At 39.4% G+C, this 8,231-nt stretch overlaps 1 pseudogene; it reads right to left on the bottom strand.

The window, feature by feature from the left end:
* Window positions 1-1,273: 1,273 nt before the first annotated feature.
* On the bottom strand, window positions 1,274-5,907 carry LOC112302384 (large ribosomal subunit protein eL34-like; annotated as a pseudogene).
* Between the last annotated feature and the right edge of the window lie 2,324 nt (window positions 5,908-8,231).

Here is an 8,231-nt window from a genome sequence, read left to right on the forward strand (position 1 = left end):
CCTAAGCCTCTCCTCATTTTTCCGAATTCTTGTTTCTTCATTCTTTTCTGGTTGGATGTTTCTTTCTTCTTTCTGGTCCACACCATTGGTTTGAGTCCCAGTTTCCTTCGCCTCACTATTGGTTCCCTGTACATTTTCCTTTGTTTCTCTTGGCATAGGCTTCATTTTTTCATCTAGTTTTCGAACAAATTCAACCAATTCTGTGAGCGTCTTAATAACCAGTGTTTTGCACTGTGCATCCAATAGGTTGGCTATCTCTTCCTCGCTTAGTTGTATTTTTTCTGGAGCTTTGAAGTGTTCTCTCATTTGGGCCTTTTTTTTTTTTTTTTTTTTTTTTGGTCTTGGCATGTCTGTTACTTTAAGGGGCAGAGCCTTAGGTGTTCGCTGGGGTGGGGTAACGCTGGTGGCTGAACTGTGATGCTGTATGTGGGGGAGGGGCTGAGAGGGAGCAATGGCATCCGCTCCACTCTCCACTGGGTTTCAGCCACTCCCTCTGCTTCCCACAATCAAATTGGGCCCCTCTGGTGCTAGTTCCCGAGTGGGTGGGCTTGTGCACACTCTAGGCCTCTGTGGGTCTCTCCAACGACCTCTCCTGTGAGGCTGGGAGTCTCTCCTGCTGCCGCCCCAACCCCCACAGGCATTTTCAATCAGAGGTTTGAGGCTTTATTTCCCCGTGCTGGAGCCCTGGGTTACATGGACTGCTTTGCTCCCCTCCGTTTGTCCCCGTTTATCCGTGCGGGAATGTGGGGCCCCAGTGTGCTACCTGCGCTCTGCCTGTCCCGTTCTCCGCCACTCTGAGTCCGGCCCTCTCGGTTTATATGCGTGAATGTGGGGCCGCAGGGTCTGCTAGTGGTCAGACTGCCTGCCCCGTTTGTCCCACACTCTGCCAGTCTGGGTCCCGCCAGGCAACTCGAGTCCTCTCCGCCCTGGCTGCCCATCTCTGCCCCTCCTACCAGTCTGGATGAATGTTTATTTTTTATTTCCTTGGTGTCGGTCTTCCTTGCCGTTCGATTTTCCGTCAGTTCTGGTTGTGCGAGGAGGGGCAGTGTGTCCACCTACGCCGCCATCTTGGTTCTTCTGGTCACTTGACTTTCAAAAAAATTTTAAAAATAAGAGCAAAGTAGAGGATGCACACTTCCCATGTCAAACATTACTACAAATTTACAGTAATCAAGAGTGTGGTACTGGCAAAAGTATAGACATATAGCTCAATGGAATAAAATTGAGACCCAGAAATAAACCCATATATTTATGTTCAATTGAGGGGTTTTTTTAGCATTTTAATTATTTTTATTACTCAAAAAAGCTTCATTTTTTTATTTAGCTTTCTGACTCTGTGCTTGTGCCTTCAATACTTTCACAACAATTTTCTGCTCCTCAATAAGGAAAGCACACTTGATCCTGTCACAGACACATTTAGCACACACGGATCCACCATAGGCCCTGCTGACATGTTTTTTAGTTTTAGACAACCTCATTAGAACTTTAGGTCTCACAGCACAAACTCCACGAAGTCGGCCTGGGCACACACCACATGCAGATTTTGGTGCTTTCTCTTTTTGGTATAAAGGTAAACAATTCTATTGCCAGGGGTTCGGGACAGTCTAGTTTTGTTAGAGGCTGTATTGTAGGACAGCCTGCGACGGTATGTCAAACGCTGGACTATTGTGAATACCTAACAAGGCCGTTCCCGGAAGAGCTTCAATTGAGTTTTGACAGGGATGCCAAGATAGTTCAATGGAAGAAAAAATAATTAGTTTTTTCAATAAATGATGCTTGGACAACAGGGCATTCACATACAAAAAAAAAATGAAGTTTGACCCCTACTTTATGCCATATACAAAAATTAACTCAAAATTGACCATAGACCAAAATGTAAGAGTTGAAACTATGAAACTCTTAAAAGAAAACATAGGGGTAAGTCTTTGCACCCATAGGTCAGACAAGTGTTTCTCAGATATGACACCAAAAGAAAATATTGAATGTCCTCAAAATTAAAACCTCTTCATTTCAAAGGATACTATCTGGAAAGTGAAAAAAATGGGAGAAAATATTTGCAAATCATATGTCTAATAAACACATAGTATCCAGAGTTTGTAAAGAACTCTTATAACTCAACAACAAAAAGGCAAATAATCTGATTTAAAAATGAGCAAAGAATTTAAACATACGTTTCTCCAGAGCATATACACAAATGTCCTATAAGCACATGAGAATATAGTCAAACTTACTAATCATTAGGGAAATAGACATCAAAACCACAATGTATATTATTTCACATATTAGTATAGCTATAATGAGAAAGACAGACAATTACAAGTGTTGAAGATGTGGAGAAACTAAAAACCCATATATTCCTGGTGGAAATGTAAAATGGTACAGCTGCTTTGGAAAACAATTGGGAAGTTCCTCAAAATATTAAACCTAGAGTTAACATATACCCTAGTAATTAAAATCCTAGGTATAGACTCAAGAGAGTTGAAAACATATGTCCACACAAAAATTTGTATATGAATGTTCATAGCAACATTATTCATAACAGCCCCAAAGTAGAATCAACCCAAATGTCCAACAACTGATGAATGAAAAACAAAATGTAGTATATCCAGTTAGTGGAATATTATTGAGCTATAAAAAGGAATAAGGTACTAATTCATGCTACAACTTGGATGAAACTTGAAAATATTATGCTAAAAGAAATAAGCCTGACATTCAAGGCCACATATTGTATGATTCCATTGGTATGAAATGTCCAGAACAGACAAATCCATAGAAATAAGAAGTGGGTTAGTGATTGATAGGGGCTAGGAGAGGGGAGAATGAGGAGTGACTGTAAATGGACAAAGGTTTCTTTGGGTGGAGGGGGCGAGAAAATGTTATGGAATTAGATAGCAGTGATAGTTGCACAACCTTGTTAATGTACTAAAACCCACTGAATTGTACACCTTAATTCATGGTATATGAAATATAACTATGACAAAGTTTTTAAATCTTTCCTGATATAATGCATATATATCAACTTCTCACTCTCCATGACCCTGTTGTTCTTGAACTCACCACACTTTCCACCTCCCATCCTCCACCACCATCATCATGGGATATCTAATAAGATAATCATGTTTTTATAAAACCCTACTTCCTGGCCTCCATCTATTGGTCCTTATAAATCTATATTAATTAGAATCTTTCTACAGGATTTGAAACTTGGGAATGACAAATAAGCAGTCAATTCTTCATCAGTGTGAGAAGTGATTACAGTTAAACATGTGAAACATAAGTTGAAATCTGAAGTTGTTACATACTATGCCAAGAAAGTTATTCCACAGTGAGAGGCAAATTTAGCTGATCTCTGAACAGAAAGAGGCAGAAATGAAAAACAAAGAACATGTCCTGGAGACATCCAAGTCCTGATTCCAGAGGTCCTAGACACCAGATACAGCTGGGACCTTCCCATAGTTTTGGGTGTCCAACTTCCTTGGGTTCCATGAATTAGTAAGTTGTCTCTCTGCCTGAGCTAATTCTATCACTGGATATCAAATCAATATATCTTAACACTACAAACCTTATTGTGAATAACAAATGAATGTAGTTATGAAAAAGAAAATAGTACTAAGAGTTAACATTTATGGAGACCTTCCTCTGTGTCAGGCACCATTTTAAGGGCTTCAAGTGTCTTAACAAACTCAGTCCTCACAAGATTCTTAGGAGGCAGGTGGTAGTCTTATTCTGATTTACAGATAAGGAAACCAAGGCACAGAAAAGGCTAAAAATCTTACTCAAGGTCACACAGGTAGTAGTTATCAACGTCAGTATTCTTAATCATTGCACTATGTGACCTTATATAGAGTAAAACACTATGTGTATGTAACACTTTCCTGTTATTCAGAAGAAATTAACATAGCAAGTTTCCATGTTATTGTGATTAAATAACTATTCGCAGATGTGGGTTTCTTTTAGAAAGCAGCTTCTCGTCTAGAAACTTTCAAGAACTATTCATGACATTTGATACTTCTAACCCATGTTCTCAGTTTTTTGACTTTAAATACTTCTATTACTTGCATCCAAACTAACTTTTATAGTGGCCCCGTTATTATGGGTAATTGATAACAGCATTTTGGTTTATAGAGCCACACAGCTGCCTCAGAGTCTGCCTCTCTATTATGTTCCCAAAGAAAGAAATGTTCATATTCTGTTTTTATTATCAAAAGAGTCATTAAGTGATCTACACAGAGTTCACACTAGAGCCATAGAATTCGACCACATCATCTGAAATGTGCATGGTCTGCTATTGCAGCTGTCAATCAGAAAGACCACACATGTGTTGTTTGGTTCTCCTGGTAGGAACATCTGTACATTCATATTAAACTTACAAGCTGCTTTCTCGAGATGATCAGAAAATCAAATTCTGAATCCTAATATTTACCTAATTTATCCCCAGCAGAGTTGGAAAGTTGTACATTAAACTTTAACTATCCTTTTCCTCAGGCTTTCTTACTAAATCGTGTGTCCATGTTTTGTTAAAGGAAGTACTCAAGGGACAGAGGCTTTTTCCTCCAGGCTACTCAGTCCCCTATGTCTGATTTCCTACAGAGTGCTAATTATTGGTGGAAACCTGTTAGAAGGAGTTTGTGCATTGGGAATCTTTGTCCAAGGAATAGGAAATGAAATTACCACTTCATTTCACATAAATATCAACTTGTCACCAAGAAGGCAACAACAAGTGCCAACTTCTGAGATGAACTGGTGACCCCCTGGGAGCATGCTGACTTTAGATGTAAGTTAAGAAGGGTGCTGAAATGGGTGAGGAAACAAACTGGCCAGAAAATACTTTATCCTCTTGTAAGAGGAAGTATCTGAAATTCTGTAGTTTGAATTTCAATCCTCAGTTTAAGACTTCACTGGGTTATTGAATTGCAATTAATCTAAGGTAAGGAGACATTTTAAATTTTATCATTTTTTTGTATCTTATTGTGATTGAGTTTTAGATCCTACACTGTGGGTATGTTTTAGGAATGGAAAGAAGGAATAAGAACATACCTCAGAAAGGAGAGAGAGGGCCAGGAGCTTAGAACAAACCCAATGTTGTCTAAGTCCTACCATCTCTGACTGGTCAGTGTCTCACTGGGTCCCTTAGTCACTGAACCAAAAGGGAATCAGAAGTCTTGGCCATTCCACACGAGGAACTGGGAAGAATTCTTTCATAATGAGGAAATCACAGTAGACCTCAAGGCAAGAGGAAAGGAAAAGGGAGACCCTGGTGACATGGTGTTGTGTTTGCTAATTGTTTAGGTCATAAGTCAACATGTTTGATCAAGCATAGTGGAGTAAGGGCTCTGGGCAAAATTTTTCTTAAAGTTAGTGAATGAAGGAGAATGAAATGAAACACAAATGGAAGAACTAAGTGCCCTCATCCTTTGAAAACCCAGTAAGAAAAATCACATAGACCCACACAAAACAAGTAACTGCAATTCAAAGCAGCATGTCCGTTAGTACAAATTAGTAAAACAAGGAGAGTATGTAAGGGAGAGTTGAATCTAAGCAGGATTGATCAGAGAACACTTTCTGCAAAAGAAATACGAGCCTCACCAAAAGATAATATCAGGCACAAGTCATCAGGAAAGAGGCCATTCCTAGATATTTTTGTTCTTGTTTTTTAAGAGCTGTCGAACAATGTACAAATGAGTAAAGACACTGGTCAGCTGGGCCTCTGCATTTCTATTACACTATTAGAATAGAGGCAATTGTTCAATGAAGGAAACCACTCTTGCTGTCACTAAAAGTACTATTATAACTATAGATTGCAGCTTTGGGAAGTTTTGTTTTATTTTTAAGTCAACCTACCTTCTGTAATCTCAAGATACCCAATAACATCCCTTCCATTCTACTTCCAATATTATAATAATCCATTATGGCTGTTTTTCCCAAGATGTGGAAAGTTCTCAAGGGCCAGGATCATGTCTTATTCATCCTATAACAATAGTACCTACATAGGATATACTACATAGTTGGCAGTCAGTAGTACTCATTCATTCAATCAATATTAATTGAGTACCTACTGCATGCCAGATGGCATAGAGCACTGAACAAGATCAATGGGATTCTTGCTCTCATAGTGCTTCTATGCAATGCCTGCCAGTGAGTGGGTAACTGCATAAAGGAGTGAATGGATGGCTGTTGTGTATTCAGGTAAAATAGATGTTGAGAGGACACTACAAGGTCCATAAGGCCTTTCATATTTCTTTTTTTAAAAATTTTTATTCCTATTCAATTACACTTGTCTGCCTTTTCTCCCCATCCACCCACCTCCCCCCCAACCCCAGCCTTTCATACTTCTTTTTTTTTATAATTTTAATTTTTTATTGTTATTCAATTACAGTTGTGTGCCTTTTCTCCCCATCCCTCCACCCCAACCCAGCTGAACCCCCCTCCCTCCTCCATCTCCACGCTCCCCCTAGATTTTGTCCATGTGTCCTTTATAGTAGTTCCTCTAATCCCCTCTCCTCACTGTCGCCTCCCCACTCACCCCTGTCCATTGTTAGATTGTTATTAACTTCAATATCTCTGGTTATATTTTGCTTGCTTTTTTCTTCTATTGATTAAGTTCCAGTTAAAGGTGAGATCATATGGTATTTGTCCCTCACCGCCTGGCTTATTTCACTTAGCATAATGCTCTCCAGTTCCATCCATGCTGTTGCAAAGGGTATAAGCTCCTTCTTTCTCTCTGCTGCGTGGAATTCCATTGTGTAAATATACCATAGTTTTTGGATCCACTCATTTGCTGATGGCCACTTAGGTTGCTTCCAGTACTTGGCTATTGTAAATTGTGCTACTATGAACATTGGGGTGCACAGGTTCTTTTGGATTGGTGTCTCAGGGTTCTTAGGGTATAATCCCAGCAGCGGAATTGCTGGGTCAAAGGGCAGTTCCATTTTTGCTTTTCTGAGGAAATTCCATATTGTTTTCCACAGTGGCCTCACCAGTCTGCATTCCCACCAATGGTGCACTAGGGTTCCCTTTTCTCCGCATCCTCTCTAACATTTGTTTGTGGATTTGTTTTATGTTGGCCACTCTGACCTGTGTGAGGTGGTACCTCATTGTGGTTTTAATTTGCATCTCTCTGATGGCTAGTGATGCTGAGCATCTTTTCATATGTCTCTGGGCCCTCTGTATGTCTTCCTTGGAGAAGTGTCTGTTCAAGTCCTTTGCCCATTTTTTAATTGGGTTGTTTGTCTTCCAGGAGTGCAGTCGTGTGAGTACTTTATATATTTTGGAGATCAGGCCCTTGTCTGAGTTATCATTGAAAAATACGTTTTCCCATACTGTTGGTTGTCTTTTAATTTTAATGCTGTTTTCTTTCGCCCTGCAGAAGCTTTTTATTTTGATGAGGTCCCATTTGTTTAGTCTTTCCTTTATGTCCCTTGCTTTAGGGGACGTGTCTGTGAGTATGTTGCTGAGTGGAATGTCTGAGATTTTCCTGCCGATGTTTTCCTCAAGGACTTTTATGGTGTTACGACTTATATTTAAGTCTTTTATCCATCTTGAGTTTATTTTTGTGTATGGCGTAAGTTGGTGATCAAGTTTCATTCTTTTGCATGTAGCTGTCCAGATTTCCCAACACCATCTGTTGAAGAGGCTGTTTTTGCTCCATTATATGCTCCTGCCTCCTTTGTCAAATATTAATTGACCGTAAAGACTTGAGTTTATTTCTGAGCTCTCTGTTCTCTTCCATTGGTCTATGCGCCTGTTCTTATGCCAGTACCAGGCTGTTTTGATTACAGTGGCCTTGTAATACAGTTTGATGTCAGGTATTGTGATCCCTCCTGTTTTGTTCTTCCTTCTCAAAATTGCTGCAGCTATTGGGGGTCATTTATGGTCCCATATAAATTTTTGAATTGTTCGTTCTATATCTGTGAAATATGTCATGGGTACTCTAATAGGGATTGCATTGAATCTCTGAATTGCTTTGAGTAGTATGGCCACTTTGATGATGTTAATTCTTCCAATCCATGAGCATGGTACATGCTTCCATTTGTTTGTGTCTTCCTTAATTTCTTTCTTCAATGTTGTGTAGTTTTCTGAGTACAGGTCTTTTACCTCCTTGGTTAGGTTGATTCCTAGGTACTTTATTTTTCTTGTTGCGATATCAAATGGGATTTTTTTCCTGATTTCTGTTTCTGCAGTTTCATTGTTGGTGTACAGGAATGCCTTTGATTTCTGAGTATTGACTTTGT

This window comes from Desmodus rotundus, chromosome 6 (genome assembly GCF_022682495.2).
Source record: "Desmodus rotundus isolate HL8 chromosome 6, HLdesRot8A.1, whole genome shotgun sequence".
Classification (NCBI taxonomy): Eukaryota; Metazoa; Chordata; class Mammalia; order Chiroptera; family Phyllostomidae; genus Desmodus; species Desmodus rotundus.